The sequence below is a fragment of the Trichoplusia ni genome, chromosome 16 (assembly GCF_003590095.1).
Source record: "Trichoplusia ni isolate ovarian cell line Hi5 chromosome 16, tn1, whole genome shotgun sequence".
In the NCBI taxonomy this organism is placed as follows: Eukaryota; Metazoa; Arthropoda; class Insecta; order Lepidoptera; family Noctuidae; genus Trichoplusia; species Trichoplusia ni.
In genome coordinates this window covers 10162198-10180788 of record NC_039493.1, presented here as the reverse complement: position 1 = coordinate 10180788, position 18591 = coordinate 10162198, and the positions used below count along the sequence as shown (strand labels likewise).

General features: G+C 32.5%; 1 long non-coding RNA gene across 1 annotated transcript; it reads right to left on the bottom strand.

The window, feature by feature from the left end:
- Positions 1-1869: 1869 nt before the first annotated feature.
- On the bottom strand, positions 1870-18516 carry LOC113501803. Its single transcript, XR_003401316.1, has 3 exons — positions 18245-18516; positions 14893-14953; positions 1870-1991 (listed from the first exon to the last, which is right to left on the bottom strand). It is a non-coding gene; the product is annotated as an uncharacterized LOC113501803 (long non-coding RNA).
- Positions 18517-18591: the final 75 nt, after the last annotated feature.

The following is an 18591-nucleotide window of genomic DNA, read 5'->3' as shown; positions in this document are numbered from 1 at the left end:
ATAAACCCCAGTTAAGTCAAATTCCTTAACCATTTAGACTAAAGTTCTAATTAATTAATAAAGTAGTACCGAAGAAATTGAATAATATAATCAGAGGTTCGAAAATCTATTATGTTCGAGGAGCTACTAATATTCTTCAGTAATAAACATTACACACAATGCCATAACAAATCTAGGTCAGTATGTTGTCCGATCTTTTAAATTGTCAACCAACTTGTTGCAAGCATTTTTGACGATTATGTCACACTTTTATATAAAAATGCCTTTATGGTGATGACTTTATAATAATACCTAACCCGTTTAAGCAATAAATATTATTATGTGATGATTTTATAACCATTGGTAAGCTACGTAAAAGGATTTGGAATTGTGAGTAATTTTAAATTCGGAACAATCAGAATTAGATACCCTGTTTCGTGTTTTCGGCTCTGAAACACAACTTTCTCTGATGAGTGGATAATATTGGTTTATATAATTTGATTACGTTGTTATTATCAATTCTATCACGCATCATGCAGTTCTTTTGTTATTGTATGCATATCAGAATTATCAGAAAATTACATATTAAAACAGTTGCTCTAATTTAGACCTGCAACTATGTGCATAATAATTCAATCTTTGAAACCCTAGTTCACATAAATACTTAAGACCTTTGTTTAGTCCTAGCTACTGCATTAGGTTAAGTAACCTGTAATGGTAGATGAGTGTGATAATTAAATAAATAAATTGTGAAATCTTGTCCTGTTTGCAATTTCCCTTGGCAGGTACTTCTGGTACTGGTACTTCTGATGGAAGAAATGGATTTACAACCTGCATAACGTCGATAAAATCTAAATTTTGAAATTGGAATAAGACTTCATGTGGCTGATTGGCATACTCTTTCCAAATAAATATTTTTTTTTGCATTTAACGTGATTTCGTTTTAATCAATACCCATGAATGGTGGAATAACTAAATTAATATCAGTGCACGGTATACACGTACTATGCTTTCACCCTAAAAACATTATACTTATTTTAAATCATGTCAAAAGGGCCGTTCCCACACAGATGCTTTCTTCATTCAATATACCTACAGCTGTTGACACAACTATAAGTACAGTCAGCAAGAAACCCAGTAAACAAAATCTGATTTACAAAGTGCAACTGTTTTTAAAAACAATGTTAGACGTCAACCAATTTCGTTAGTTAATAGCACTACAACAAATCATTGAATTTGGTAGTGTACAGTTGTTTTGAATATCTAATGAAGTTCTGTTGTTGACAGTACAAGTAGCTCGAAGATTAAATGAAATTGCTTTATAGTATGTCTAGAAGATCGAGTCATGGCCGTTCGTTTCAATAAAGCTTAGTTTATTAATAGCAATGACAGCTGTAATAAGTATTGTCTTCGTTATACAATAACAGAAATAATATCTCCTTTATCGTTCTTTGTAGTAAAGAGAATTATTGCTTTTTAATTTGTACTGTGCAATTGAAGTGGTTATTGTTTATCTGTTGTTACTACTTAAACTTCAGAAAGTTGGAAGTAATGATTGTACTTAATTGATTTCGAAGAAAAAAATAAATTACAAAATAAAATTTTATTCATTAAAAAATATTTACACTTTATACAATCTTAATAACTTATATATTAATTACATTTATAGCTCTAGAATACATGACTATTCATTACCTATCAAATATACTCGAACGGAATATGGCAGGCCCTTCTAACTACTAGAAGGGGTAATTGCGGTAAGCACATCACGAAGAATATTGCGAAAGGGCTGAACAAAAGACAAGCGCCCAGCCACGCCATCAGAAACCACGTCGGGAATATCGCTACGTGTTCAAACATTATCTATGCTAAAAATAATACAATCTAAGCGTTTCCCAACACATAATTATAATGCAATATTAAGTAAACGTTACTCCTAAATAAAAAGTTCCAGTTTTAATGAGGTCTGTTGCAGACTCTGCTGTCAGTGTGCGTGCACTTAAGAACGCCACCTAGAACAAGAAAAAAAATGTTTAGTGTTGAGTTTGTCAAGAACAACCTTAAACGGTATAAGAATATACCTTAATGTTGCGGGAGAAAGATTTTTTTTTATATTAAAAGAGTTTTTTGGTTTTCCCAATATATTTCGAGCCAACTATACTTGCAAATAGATTGCTAGAATTTTTAGTAATGATATTAACAGATAAATTGAAAGTTGTAAGGTACAGATTTTTTAAGCTTAGCTAACTTTAAGCTTACAGCATAACATTCTATTAAAGTAGAGCAAGCTATTTATAGAGTTGGATACAATTACACAACTTAAATTACAAAGTGTCCATTACTAACAGCTAAATTACAAGTTCTAATAATTCACATTACACAATAAGCATAAAAAATCAAATTTAAAAAGTTATTTATTCTACGGTAAGTTTAATATTTTTATAAATTATGTTAAATGTATAAGAAACACTGCTATTTGAAATTAACCAATTGATTTTAAGTATTTTTTTATTAATTTTCGAGGCTTATAGTCAAACAGTGTGTACTTGAGAGACCCTGTTCTAGCCAGCTGATAAGTGTTTTATTTTTATAAATAAATAGCTAATAGGTAACTTGGTATTAAAATAAGTCAAAACCTTAAAGATTGAAATTAATAGCTGTCAGAATATATTTTTCATGGGTAAATCAAACAAGCGTTGTCGAATGACGCGCGAATGATTTTCAACCTTACGGACATGACCACTTTCTTGGCAGATCGTATTAACCTATTAATTTTCTTGAGACGCAAAATAGCAACACATTTAGTTGATAAACCGAAATCATTATCCTCTTTAGTTCTCCCTAAACAGCTCTATTATTAACCATTTTGAAGATTGAAACGAGTTTATGAACAAATATTGAATGAAATTTTATTAAAACTAAAGGTGCCCGGTTCCGTAATTGCGTAAGCCCGCGGCTCAGTACCACTGACATATTTCTTCTAAAACATTTTTCTCGACCTTTTTATTTCAGTAAAATTCTTGGTTTTCCTTTAAGACTCTTGTCGGTAGTTTTTTTGAATATAATTTTGTACTACAAAAGGAACAATTAATAATTTTATTAATCTATACTTCTATATCTATACTAATATATAAAGCTGAAGAGTTTGTTTGATTGTTTGTTTGTTTGTTTGTTTGAACGCGCTAATCTCAGGAACTACTGGTCCAAATTGAAAAAATATTTTTATGTTGAATAGACTATTCATCGAGGAAGGCTTTAGGCTATAAACCATCACGCTGCGACTAATAGGAGCGAAGATACAATGGAAAATGTGAAAAAAACAGGGCAGGTATAAATCATAACTTATATCTTCTACCCACGGGGACGAAGTCGCGGGCAACAGCCAGTAGCGTATAAATCCTGAAATTTTTGGCTTAAACTAGTTACACTTTTTTTCATTTTTTTTAGCATATTATTAGACACCAACCAAAGGCCGTAATAAAAAACCTCATAAAATCAAAATCATACCTTAAAAATCTATTCTGTACTGTTTAAAGTAAGTATCTAATTGAATAACGTATAATAGCTATCCGTAGCAGAAATAGATAAATCTATTAAGATATTATCCAGTGTAAACTAATTTTTCCATACGACTTTAAGATAACCCGTTGCAAATTGCTTACCAAGTTACAGATGTGGTAACAACTTTACAAAAAATCTATTCACTCGTTCTTTGTTTAAATTAATATCATTCCATTCGTTATTACACAATATTAGGAGTGCAATATCCTTTGCAGCAGGTATTGTGTAAAAAAACAGGTTTTGGATATTGATTTAGTATTTAAATTAAAATATTTCATTATTAGTCTGACGAAATCTAAATTGCCAGTCACCTGATTAGCATCTTTGCGGATAGACTAATTTTAACTTAATACTAAATTATTTGCTAATTTCGTCAGTAAATTAGCAAAAAGTTTAAATAGAATAAGAAAAATTATTAAGAAATGGAGCAACTTCAATAGTAGGTTGTACACCTTTATCTGATTGTGGTGAACCTCAATCAGTTGATAAATCATTGCCCTTTTGACTAAGAAATCATTTAATATTAAAAGAGAGAATTATGAAACACGGCATGGAGTCAAAAGGCGCTTTAGATTATAAATATGAATTGATAAAAACCCTTTGAGTTATTTATATAACAGCCACAGATCGCAATCAAGTTTTAAGAAAGAGAAAGATCCAATTTTAATAGTTTAATGTCTATCCGTCATCATTCATCTGGAAACGAATGAATATTTTTTGTTTCAATAAAACATAAAACTATTGAACTCTTGTCATTTTTAGATATGATGTTTCCAGTAATTTATCGTTATGAAGTAAGAAATAAATGATTGCCTTGTACAAACAATTAAAGTGTTCAGTTTCAAGGCAAAATTAACTTAGGTTTGGTAAGATTAAAGCGATTGTAGAGGGTCAAATAGTTGGATTACAGTTTGAAACGATAAAGTTAAACTGCTTATAGCCTCATTCGTGAACGGATAGTGCCTCTTCAATTGATTTGATAAGATTAAAAAGATAGTCCTGAAATAGAACCTACGTTCTACGCTACGTGGGTTGATCTAATTAGCTTTTTCCCCGAAAAGTTGAGCCAAATATGGAATAGGGTTTTGAAACTAAAGATCTTCTTCATTTAGCGTCGTACTTTCTTTAAAAAAATGTTTGAACCCAGTTGTTAAATTTTGGACATAATTCATAAAAAATAAGCCCCTGAATTTCGCAGCATAGCATTTAAATATTACAACTGTCTGTAGTTTTTAATCATGTTCCTTCAAGATTTCCAACCGTGATTCGAAATGTTTATTATCCAGATCGTTCGAATGTGAAAAAAATGTACAGTGATTCGTTTACGATGACTTGTCAAAACCCGAGTCAAGCCGAAGGTCGGGATGAGTTTACCATTCCAAACTAATGCTCTACATTGATATGTTAATGCGACTCTACTTTCTACGTTTTTAAGGAATCTCCAAGTAAGAGTGATGCTTCGTTTAGACTAACATTGCTTACTGTACAGTACTTTATTTATATTGACGAGTGTATCGTGACGAAATACCCTGATACTAAATCGATTGAATACTAGATAAGCAACACCAATCACTACCTACGTATGTAATTAGCACTATTTGAATTTGTTGCTACTTAGATCATCTCGTTTATGATAACGTTTTGTATCTTATGTTCATTTACATACGGATCTTTGGTGTAACTAGGCGTGACTAAATGATAAAGGATAATTATCGTATAAGTTGATAATACTTGTAGTCGAATACTGAAACGAAACTAAGTATAAGAACTACCACCACCTTTTAAAACGAAAGATTTTGAATTTGCTAAAAAGAGACGTCACTCTACACTGTTCTATGTGCCTCCTCGAACGTCCTCGACTAACTCAACTAACCTCGTGGTAGTAGGTCCAGCGTCTCTGTTATATTTTAGACTTTTTTTTTCAATTAATATCTCTTGTCTTCGTTGAAAAGAGACGCCAATCTAGAGACACTGTTTCGAGAGCTGTCACCCTCCCTCGAGTACTTAAGATTTCTTTAAAAGGTGGCAGTAGATACCCAGTTTGCTTTATCTCACGCTGCTTCTCTTCTTTGAACGTAATATGTAGCGACAGATAGACTCTTAAGAGAGTCACAAAGTCGAATATTTGAGGTTAGAATTACGGTCTAAGAAACTGAAAATTCTTGAATGTTTAGCTTATTCCTCACTGAAACATTATTAAGATGAGTGTTCAATGAACTAATTTTGTTAAATGGAATTGAATGCCTGATTTTTTATGCTCGACGGTGCTGTGACAAATTATGTTATTCACTCCATGGTTACTTAAGGCTTTGTTATTGAAATATTCGATTATATTATTTAATCGATTTGAAAAATGCTTGGATTGAAAATTCATAAAGTTTACACGATTGCCAAGGTCAAATGTTGTTTTCATGGTGATTGATTTCTAAGTCCACTCTTTGTACTGTAAAGTCGGTAAAATTTAGTTAGAAATTCATTTGTATTGAAATAGCGAGATTCAAGGGTATGCCTAGACGCTGATGGGAGATGCTGATGCTAGATGCGGTTGGACCCTCTACCGACTACCTTTGTAACCAGTACTTAAATAAAAATTAACTCTAAGGTCTACGGAATGACTAATATGTCGTAATCAATACCTGAACTGATATCACAGAAGATGGCATTCCATTTGAGGAAACTAGACAGCGCAGGATAAGGCTTAGAGCAGCATCTTGTTTCCGCAAAAACTTAATTTCGACAAACATTTCAAATATCATATTGTCTCTTGTATTTTCCCCAAAAAGAAGACAATTGTTTCTTCTTTATAACACTAAATAAACACGAATTACTTAATTCAGAGGCAACAACGGACCCGAATGTGGCAAATTCTATTACGTCTTGCGATCTTCGTACTAACATTATGTTAATAGTGTGTTTTGTATAAGTTAAGTAAGGATATTATCCACGAACGTAATATTATGAAGATGGAAAAGTTTGGTAACATTGATTGTATTTGTTTACTTTAACTATACTTGTATCGTTTAACTATGTGTAGGTTTGCTCGATTATAGCTCGTATTATAGTAAAGTAAAAAAATATTTTTATTCGTCGGTTACTTTTTGAAAAGATTAAAAAACAACCGTTGCAAAATAGAGACTCCAAAAACGGAAAGTGTTGGTCAGAATTTTATTGCGGAAAATTGTTTTTGGTATTCCTAACATGACACCTAAAAATACTTGGCTATGTACCAATCATTGCTACGCGAGTAGTGGAATTGAGCCAAAAATATTAAGTAGGGGTGCGTAATGCTATACATACGTATATTTTCATGTAACATATTTGATACCATGAATTATGGGATTTAAGTTAGATAAATTTGGATGTGGCACAACATAAAATTTGTCTGTCCTGTCGCGTCAGGCAATCCCGATGAATACGCGCACACCGTTGCATCATTTAATAATGAATAATTCTGATTATAAAGATATATGATTTCAAAACTAGTCGGGCGATACGAATAAATACGCGAGCGAAAATCGTTTCATCGCTTACGCTCTTTTAGTAAATCTTTAGTTTCAAGAGTTCAACTCAAATATAACGCTATTTATCACGAGGTCAACATAAAATGAAGTTAGATTATAGAAGAGTTTTTGCCAGTCCAATAATTCTAGGAAAAACTCAGAAAATACATTTTTCCTCAGACATTTTACCTTGTGCAGGCAACGTCTAAAAGAGCTTGTTGCTGTTATACTGTCAAATAGATGCATGTTTAAATAGTGAGGCTAATATGTACTTTAAAAACAATTAAAAAGTGTAATTTAGGCTAGATAGCCATGCAGTTCCGCGGAGCATATTCATGCAACGCATGCCCAAGCATTTTTAATATTTAGTTTAATTTTCTGTATGTACTCTCATACACTGTGTTTGCAAAAGTGTTTGAACAATGTTTTCTTTTGCGTTTCCATAAAAAAGGAGTCGTTTTACTCCTTTTTATGGAAACCTTATAACTGAGGCTCTACTGTATAGTATGACAGTAAGAAATTTCTTAAAAAGCGTTCATCTTGGTAGCGTCATCTATTGTATTCCGATAAACAATTAATACTTCAAAGTGACATTTACTCTACTTTTACACAAAACGTTGAAATAAACCCAAAGCACACGTTATGCATTCAAGGCAGAGACAACTGTTACTACGTGACACGTCGATTTTATGTCATAAACAATAAATAGTAAATTTTTTCATGATAATTACTATTTACCTACATTTAGTTATCATAGTTAATGTAGATAAGCCTTTATGTAGAAAATGTTCGGGTTTTTATTTACATTACTCAGAGCTAAATGAAATTGTGCCTTTGGAGAGTAAACCAAAACTTGCTCTTCCTCTCCTGGGGCTATGCATCCTTCAATGTCAGACTTAGTTTAATGGCTCGAATAGTGAATTGTGCATATTATGTTAAAAAACGTATTTTTAGCTTTGGTGATATTTTTACATACTTTTTCCAAGACAATAGCAAATTCGAATCAATTTTGCAGTGTTAAATAAAGTTTGGCAATTTCAAATACTTCTTTGTATGGTTTTTTCTTGCTGAAAGATGGAAGAAACTATGCTTCATTCGGTACTTCAATAAAAGTCAACAACCTTGGTCTGACTTTTTATACACACATATTAAATAAATATTTGTAATCTTCAATGATGTTTTACCTTTTTTATTCGCATTTTATATTTATATTTTTTTCCACACTCATTTATTGTATGAGAAGCATATAAATTATTTTGCTTTTATGTAACTATAATAATCAGTAGGTAGACAAGCTTGTGTTTTTATCATAAAGATACCTTTTTATTTCATGTCAATCTTCACGCTTCAGATACAAAAGAAGAGGCATACTATATTAGTCACACTGTATTATATAATGACCGCAATGCAATTGTTATAATATTTTGAAAACATTGTGTTTACAATTTGTTTAATAAATTGACTGATTCATTATATTGTTTCAGTGTTTAAAGTTATTGTTTTAAGAGGAAGAGAGACGAGAAGGGAGTAGTTGTTACGCTTAAACAATTGACACTGTGCGCTTCGTATCGCGGGTTCGATCCCCGCGTAGGACAAGCATTTGTGTGATCCATGAATGCTTGTTCTGAGTCTGGGTGTGTTTGTGTACGCGATTTGTATGTTGACACAAGAATTTCATTAGTTTCAGCGGGAGTCTTTCTTTAAATCAAAAGTAATAATATTATCTATCTGAAGGCTCTTTGAAGTGTGTATTATTGTTAGTATGTATTTAATGCTATTGTAAGTACCAACATATAACAGATAAACGAGTTGTTATCGTTCATGTCATGCATTTGTTTATAACAACAGGTAAAATATGACTAAAACATTTTGAAGTAAGTACTGTTCGAATGAATTTAAGTTTGAAAACAGTTTTATTTGGGTTTCATGAATTATTGAATTGATATTTTTATTTCGTTTTTAATGGTAATAAATGGTACTTTATAATTATTTAAATTTGAAGCCAATTAACGGTATAAAGTGACCTTTTGTTCTTGTTTTACTTGAATTTAACAACCGTGTGAGACTACACGTGTTTTTAAAGCAACGGGTCATAAACATACAATGCAATACTGTCTATGAAATTGTATTGCTTAGTTTGTACAACACAAGTTTCAGTTACCAGAAGTTTCTTTTTATGGTTTAACACCTGCTAACGACAGTTATTTGATACCCATAACATATTCGTAGCCCAAGTTTTAACATGGCTTAAAAAAAGCGATTTTGTAAACAAAACTGTTTGTAAATATTCATATTTAACATGTCGGGAAAGAGCTACAAAATATTGTTGTCTCTCTTTCCTATAACTATCTTGTATATTTTCATCTCTTTTTCTAATCCAAGTTATTTTACTATGTTTTACTAAGTACTGGTCACTATTTTTCTTTAAAAAGAAGAAATAAAGCAGTAACGTAAGAATATTATTTAAATAGGCAATAGGCACAATATCTTGTAGAAATCAGTTGCTGCTGTGGAGAGATATCGTTCACGCTTTGTAGAGCGCTATCTCCCTTTACTAGACACAAGCAAAACTTCGGTATATTATTCTATTACCTACCTTATGCTCGTATGAAAATATAACGTATAGGTACTTGGCTACTAATACAGTTATACTGCTTCGTCACCATGATATTCAAATTCTCAATATAAATACATACCTTCCTTGATAACCCCCAGTGCTTCAAGCTAATATTAAACATGACCGTAGACAATTACTTGACAAAAGTATAATAATACAAGTGTTTCACAGATAAAAATGTTTGCAGAAAACGTTTTGTAGAAGTTGATACGCTTATTACAAAAGTATATACACAGATACTATATTTATTCTTTAAGAGTTATTTCTTTACGATTTTCGAATTGTCTCTATTCTGTCTAACACAAAACAAGTCTTAAGAGTGACTCAAATCTGATCGACGTTTTATAGTAATATTAGTGGATGTGGAAGTGAGATGCCGCCTTAAGCCGTGTATTACGCTATCACGCTCCATAATCTGGTGGTAAACCCTCAGATTACGTTATTTTGTGAATGCTGGTTAACCAGCAATTGGCAACTGCGTAAGTTTTAGACATAATTATTAATATACAGCATTACTGTTCATAGAAGCTGTTGGTAAACTTAAGTAAATAAATACATTTTGGCTATAAAACTTTCTCCTACTTCTCTTTCCTGTTTAGATATAGTCCCATGACAATGGGCCTACAGATAGACGCATAGATAGACAAACGAGCAGGACGACATAACAAAATATCCTTATTAATTAGCCTTAAGTTTTATTCATGTATATGTACTACACACGCAAGTAAATACGCATTTGCACTCTACATAGCATCTATGTAATACATACATACTGTACTAGTAAGTTCATAGCATATTTACCTTATTCAATAACTCAATGACTTCTTCCAAGGTAAGTACTTAGTTATATTATGGCGCGATTAGTACAAAGCCACACATGACAGGTTCAATTACTTGACGTCCAACATAAGGTCACGATGGAGGTCTTGAGGTCGAGGTCAGATAGTGTCATACCCTGTTTGACATGACACCTTTGTTTAAGTGCATCACTAAAACTTGTTCACACACTGTTTTTTATTTACTTCAAATCTTTTTGTAAACTGTACTCTAACTATAGATCAGCCTACGCTCTTTAAAACTTCCTTAGGGTTCTTAAAGCAAGACTTAAATTACCGAAAGCGGTTCAGCCGTTCTCGAGTTATAGCAGGACTAGTAAATGGCAAAAAATATTTACTTAGTTAATATTCTTTTTTACGTCGACCGGTTAGCCCAAGGTAAGTTAGAAATAAATTATGAAGACATCCACACTCTACTATAAATAGAAACACTTTTAATTTTGATATAAATTTCAGTATTAATAGAAGTCAAGGAACTATTACGGTATAAATTAAATTTAATACCAGATTAGCATAAAGATCTAGAGAATCAAAAAAAGTATAACAAAATTTAGTATCTGTTTCGCAGTTGATTTTGAACCTTAGTTCCACAGCATTAAAAACGAATTTAACCTAGCAAGAAACAAAAGCATGGGAAGAATCATGTGAACTGATGTCGCAAGATGTACCAAGATTATAAAATTGTTCAACGCACTGATTCACATTATAATAATACTATTGTTAAAATGTGTATTCTTTACAATATTTGCAATGTTCAAAGTCTTCATATGAATGTGAATGTTACTTGTTTATATACAAACAACATTAGTTATCAGTGACGTAAACGAACTTGTACTCCTTAATCATGGAAATTGAATTAGAACAAAGGAATAGCTCAAAAACCTTTAACTAAGTATAAAATTATATTCGATACGATTCACCTGACATCCAATATTAGCTTTATCCCGAAGTTTTTAATAGGAATTTTAGACTTATAAAGCCAAGAGTTATTGTTTAAACTTACTAACATAACGCAAACAGATTTAGGTAATCCATTAATCTGTTAGCTCTCATACTTTCTGCTAACTTAATTTAAATTTAATTTCAGTTTTTATTAAGTTTGAATTGTTTTGCCTATAATGCGTGCCAACAAAGATGATTGGATGTTCATAATGGAAAAATTACCTTGAAATATCCGTGTATGATCAATATGCGAAGATTTGTCACGTCCACGATCGTGCGTTTATAACAAAGAATTCAAAACATAAGATTCCTTATACAAATGTTCACAGAAAATATTATTTGAAATAATATTTTTATATCACCACTCCACTTTAAAATAAACACGTTCGTCTAACACAAAATCGCTTCAGTTAATGACTAAACAAACAAAAACGTTTACCCCACACAAAGAGGACGATGAAGCCGGCAAAAACGTATAAAGGTACGTCATATAAACCGGTTACGACCACGTACCGTCATGGACAATAATTATACATGTATTGGGATAAAAAAAACTATGTTACAAGCCTTGCGATCCATCTGTTATAACTAGAAGTAGAACTAACCGAAGCTTGGAGTCCGCAGCGAACGTGCCGGCTACCTCCAGCCACGTGATCCTCTCATTTCACTGTCACTTTTTATTACGAGCACTGTTCTTGATATTGTGTGGTCTGAGTGTTCGCGCGGCGTTTACGCGCCGTCGTTAATGCTATAGAGCAGCGGCGCCCAGCGGCGGCGCGGGCGCATGCAACCGAAGGTTTCGACATCAGCGAGAGGGGAAGCCAACTGGCGACTATCCCCGTCACCTTCGCTCTAGTGGAGTTAGCCATTGGTAAGCGCGATGGCAATATAGCTGCAGAAATGCCGCAGCCGCAACTAGACGACCTTCGAGACCTACCATTATTGCTAATAAGCTCGTCTTTTGCAATCTCCGATTTTTCTTTTCGATTTACTTGGAGTTGGAATATTTGGATGTTCCCATTATTTTGGTATCAGTTGATATACCCACATACATACATATAGGAACAATCGAAGGCGGGATGTTTTTTAATACCTATAAATTAATGCGTTTATTTGCCAAAAAAATATTATGGATTCATAACATTAAAGGGTCAACTGTATTTTTGCCTATATCATAATTTAAACGGTACGTTTTATCAGTCTGGGAAAAAATTCTAAGGTTAAAACAAGAATATAGCGATTATACTTTTAATGTTAGTCGGTAACTTTAGTAGTCCATAATAATGTAAAATAACTATGCAAATAGTATTTATTTACGCAAACAAAGACCCGTAGAACAAACAAAGTCCATTGGTATTTTCCTATTTATGTACCTCCATCAATTTATGAAATAAGTTTAAATGAAACTAGTTCATCAACGATGTCTTTGTAAGACAACAAGTCCTATCAACAGATATAATTTTACGATGGACGTTATTATGAACTTGGTCATTGCCATTTACACAACATGTGAACCGGCTCAAAATGAGGTTATATGTTTACTACTTATAAACAATTACATTAACGCTACGCACCGATGCACACAGGAATGAGCATGTGTGAGTTTAATCCAGCATTTTCATTACATTTATTAATATCCCGCATTTAGCACTGTGCTCATGAACTCATTGAATATTGAAACATCTGGTGAAGTAACAGTGGAAGCAGACTGACTTCTGAAAAAAATCATTCAAATCACCAAGCAGACATTGACCTTACCAGTTTAAAAGAATTTTTGATGACAAGCACGGAATTGGGGGAAATGAAGAATCAATGCTAATTAGGAAGTGGAGCTGTTATTAGATACTATTACCATCAATTGGTACATAATCAAAATTTTCTTTAATGCAGCGATAAAAATTGCATTGACTTTTCAAGTCAAGCATGCCTACAAGTTGCCAATATCTAGATTGTGAAAACATCGGGACCGGCTCGATATGGAGATTGGGTTGCACTGACTAGGCAAACCTGATATTGGAATTTTATACTGAGTCTTTGAGACGGAGAGAAGTCTTAAAGCCATTGATGTGAATAGCTGAGCCTTTCTTTTCAAGACATATTTTTCACAATTGCGAGAAAATTCTTAAATAATCCTCAGTTAATAATAGATAGGAACGGGTCGTTGATGTCACCATCGAAACTCACCGGCATTTTTCCAAATCAGTAGATTACGCGAAAATAAAACCAGGTATATCATGGTATTTAAATGAAATCAGTTCAGTACCAACAAAGAGTGTTTAATGGTTTAACCTTGAAAGTGGTCTGTTGCATACATCTTGCGTGTTTCATTCAAAATAATTAAATGTATTGATCACAGTTGGGTAATGGTTGAAGACCTTGACTTTTATTTTTTTATATTATTACCAGTGTAAAAATTGGTGCCAGTTAAACGTGGGACCTTATACCATCAACAGTGTATGAAGTGGTAAAGTTGCTGATATTATTTCTTACAGTTATTTCTAGGTCTATAGTAAATAGTAATTTTATGTCAGTATCTCGTTTCCTTATTTTACTGATGAGAATTCACACCTATCGCAATTTGCCGATGTATTCATATTCTCCATATTATTATTCGATTTAAGTGGCGCTATTGCTGTCACACACATTATTGATACCCAATGAGCAAAGTTTATCATTTCCATATTTAGGAAGTCTCCAATTCGAAGCAATTTCAAAACAGTAATACGAGTACGACAGTTCAAGTAGTTTTCTAAACATGAACAACGTTCAAAGCCGGTTCAATCAAGATCCGATACTTAAGGACCATTTAATACTTCCATCTACATAAAACTGCTTTCAAAAAAAAGGAAAAATTGATAAAGGAACCAATCAATTTCATTCATGTTGAACGTTTCTGCAAATGCTCTATTAATAACAAATGCATTTAATATTCGGGCAGCCGTACGGTTGATTGGCATCAATCCAATTCCGGAACTTTCTTTTCATCTAAATATTACTGAGCTAATCTGGGAATACGGTAGTATAAATAGATGTTTGTTTGGATTATAAAATAGTCTCTTTGCAAGTTTCAGGTAGCTGCCAAACGATCAAGTAGTATTCCGAATGTTTGAAATGTCTGGATCATTTTAGAAGACGGGTCTGGGCGGAAGGAACATCTTTTGGTGGGATTGGTATTCATTAGAGGGCCTTCTGTCTCTACTATTTCACAGTAACACTGTGAAGTATGACATAGTTGTATAGTACCAGATCCTAGCAGAAAGTTAAAGTTCCCTAACAGATACAAACACAAGAGGAGTTACTAATGTGGCTAAGATATCTATAGTTTTCCATATTTCTCTATGCTTTTGCTGACGCAAGATTTGTATGACTAAGAAAGACTCCATTAAGATTTGCATTAGCATTTTGGAATAATGTCACGTGTCTACTATTCTTTAAAGAAAACTATTTATTAACTTACATCATCCACAAGTATTCCTCATTCTTGCTGGTTTGCCTCTGCAGAGCTCCGCATTGAGCACCTAAAATTATAAAAAATATGAGAAAGGAAGCACGAGAAAGTTCTTTCATTTAATTATCAACTGTTTATTTATTTTCGCTATCAGTGTTATCAGTAAGTAATACTCTTCTTATGTGCTATTAAATAAAGTGCAAAGCCCGCACTTAGTATCTTAGATAAATATTGTGTAATTTTTGAGATAAGTTCAAATAAGTATGCAGTAATACATTATTTTTAGACTGAATTAAACTACTTTTTATAAACATTTCAATGTACCTATCTGTATTTGCTACAATTATATATTTTGCAATATTTTGATGTCTTAAATTTTGTGATGTTGCATCTAACAGTGAAAAATGGAACAGAATCTGTCTTTAATGTTGCATTTGAACAACATTACCAAATATACATAAAAAGGTTCAGTATAGTTGCAAAATATAAATTTCGTATTTAAATAAACATTTCATACTTATTTCATTCCATTTCAAATTTAATGATAACAATGAATAATTTTGTCTATTTTAATCAAATTCAGATAAAGAGCGGGGTTTATTCCATTATTTTTGAGGAAATTTTTACGGAAACATTTAAATGCCAATATAACTTTTTTGTAGCTATGTGTCATAGTATAATTAACGTTATGAGTAGCGTTAAAACTGACTTTTGGATACATGTAGTAGGTGTAGGAAGTAGAGTCATAATCGACTGTCCAAAAAAAAAGTAATTTGTCTTTTAGATTATTTTAGATCAACACTGGAAACAATCAAAACAATCAGTTGCTATAGTAATAAAATAAAAGAATAACAGCTGGTGGTCTACCACCGCATCTTAAGGTATTATTATTGCAGTTTAAGAGAGTGGAACACTATAAAAGTCGAAGAGCAGCATCTCATTTCTATAACAGTTATAATATTCTTGTAAAAGGGATGGTACGACCTAAAAAGTCGAAGTAATTTGACTGAATGAACAATTTTTTTTTACTACGTTTTTAATCATAAATATAGATTTTTATCTGTCACTCATCGATCCACTTCCCAAATTAAAAAAAAGTTTGCTTTAGTGCGAGCAAAAAGTTTACATATTTAAATAAAGGACTCCTTTCTAGGGATATACTACCTGCTTGGCCCTTCTCTATTTCATTCGGTTGGATTCTCTGACTCACTTGCTATAAGCGAATATGCAAATACGCTGAACTCATTTCCTATGTTTAAATGAACTGATGATAAATTTTGAGATCTGACTGCATAATGTGTTTTGGAAATCAGAATCAACGATGTTACTGGTCTGTTTAATAACATACCGTGGGATTATGTTATAAAAATGGTGATTGAAGGAGAGAACGTTTATTAACATTTATTTTATAAGTAATGTTGATGAAATAGAAATAATATAGCGTAGTATACAGTAAAGTTAATCCTGGAGATTCATCAATGTTTGGTACACTTACAATAAAGCTGTAATTTTTATGGCTATTGTTAATTATAGGCGATAGACTAATGAGAACAATTTAAAGCGTATATTTTTTAGTGTCACAAGGGATTATACGGACACATTTTCTTACATTTATAGGTTTTGATAGGCATAATCGTACACATCATATCTGTCGAAACTTGAGCAAATTAAGTTTCACAGATCACTTATTTGTTTACATATGGTACCTACCTACGCATAGTTCAAACAGTTTTCATGGTTCGTTGATTAGTGAAGGAGTTTGACCTCGGGAGACGTTGCGTATATTTCGACAACGACATTGAAGTTTTATGATACCTGTGTTAAATTATCAGTCCCTTTATCTAAGAAAATCTAACGCGCAATAAACTAATCTCCGTCTGGCTCATGTCTACACTAGTGAATATCTGCAATAATAGTTGTTAATGCTAAAAATATTGGGGGCGTGTTTTTTCTTTAACTCGTAAACAAATAGTGAAGGTGTTAAATTAAAATAAAATATCGTGTGACTTCACTTACCAGTACGCTATTTGATAGCAAGTGATTTTACTAGACCCCTTTATTTTATCATCGTAAGTGCTTTAAATCTTTACAACTACTTAATGATGTGATAAATGAAGAATTCGTACCTGTCTAACGGATTACTTCAATTTTTTAGTCATATACCCTACTCTTAAAAATATAAATACATGTTTAGACATTCAGCCAATAACATCTGCCTATGATTGTAAGATTTGTAAGCAACAAAGAGGCGTATATATTTTGTTCGATTTCCTTGAACTACGCTGATCTTTCGACTGATCTTATCCGTATAGTCAAATATTCCTGTTTTACAACTATTGCGAACATATAAATAATTCAACTTTATAAGCAAACCGGAAGAAGCAAGTCACTAGGCTCACTCTCATAATTAGGCATTTCTTATGCCATATTTCTTTTAATAACTGACTAAAGCAAGTCTTTATATTTTTGCTTGCTTAACAGTGTTAGAATTTGCGTGCGTTGAATATCTATTAGCATTCAGAATTCAGAGGAGGGGTTTTGTCAAGAAGTTAATTGAACCTTGGCTTGAAGCCGTGCGTGCCAATGGCGAACCATCAACGTGATGACGTCACGAGCTAGCGCATGAAATATTACCATAAGCAACCTAAACAATAGAACCAGCTCTTTGTTGTTCAATCTATAAACAAATAATTATAATAACATCCAATTCTACTGGATCTAATATTTATAAAAGAAAGACCAGATTTGTTATCATTATTAAATCACCTTGTTTAACTTTATTGCCAAGATTAGAAAGTGGCCTACAAAATTAAATGGAAAATATAACAAGCAATTTATTGAGCATATTAATAATCAACCTTGGGGAATGTAGGTACTTCGATAATTTAGATTGTACACAACATTTAGATCAACGCATAGCCACTATTCTATATTCTGTGGCATAGTTGACAAACAAACAAACCGGTTTCCATTCGCTCGCTTGTTAACCATACATATTTTAAAACGCACAATACGTGACGCTACTCATACGTCAAGACCATCCCACTTTTTTGTTTTGGTCCGGACCACATGTGGGTAACGACGAAACATTATCAGCTATAACAGGCCCGAACATTTTATCACTATGACTATGAACCTTATAAAGTATTAATTGATTATAAATGAATAACACTATTAGCGTAATGAGTTTATAACAGTAAATGTAAATGCTGTGTCTGAGTTTCTGTAATTATTATGTTATTTAGCACATTTACAAGGTTATTTCTTAAAGACGTGGCGCTTTTATTGTTGATCTGTTAACTTTTAAGATTATTGCTTGATTTTGTGTAAGTTATATCATAATATTATTTAACACACATACCTGATTGACTGCTTTGAGAACTTGTTGAACCAACACTGGTTTCACTATTTGTACGATTTCTTTGACTAAATAACAAACTCCACGGACTATTAGTCGATACTTGTGTTGTATTTCGATTTTTCGACGAATCTTTGTTTCCAGAATCCATTTTACTATTCAACTTTGTTTATTTCTCTTTTAATAATATAATAATCGTTGTTATGTTGTAAAGTCGCGCTTGCCGGACGATAATACGGTATGATATGACACGGTACAAACTAAGCAGTGAGTGAATGCGGCGCGGGCGCAGCGCTCAGCTTTGTTATGGTCCGATCTCGCACGAAGAGATACGAAAATACCCGATAGAA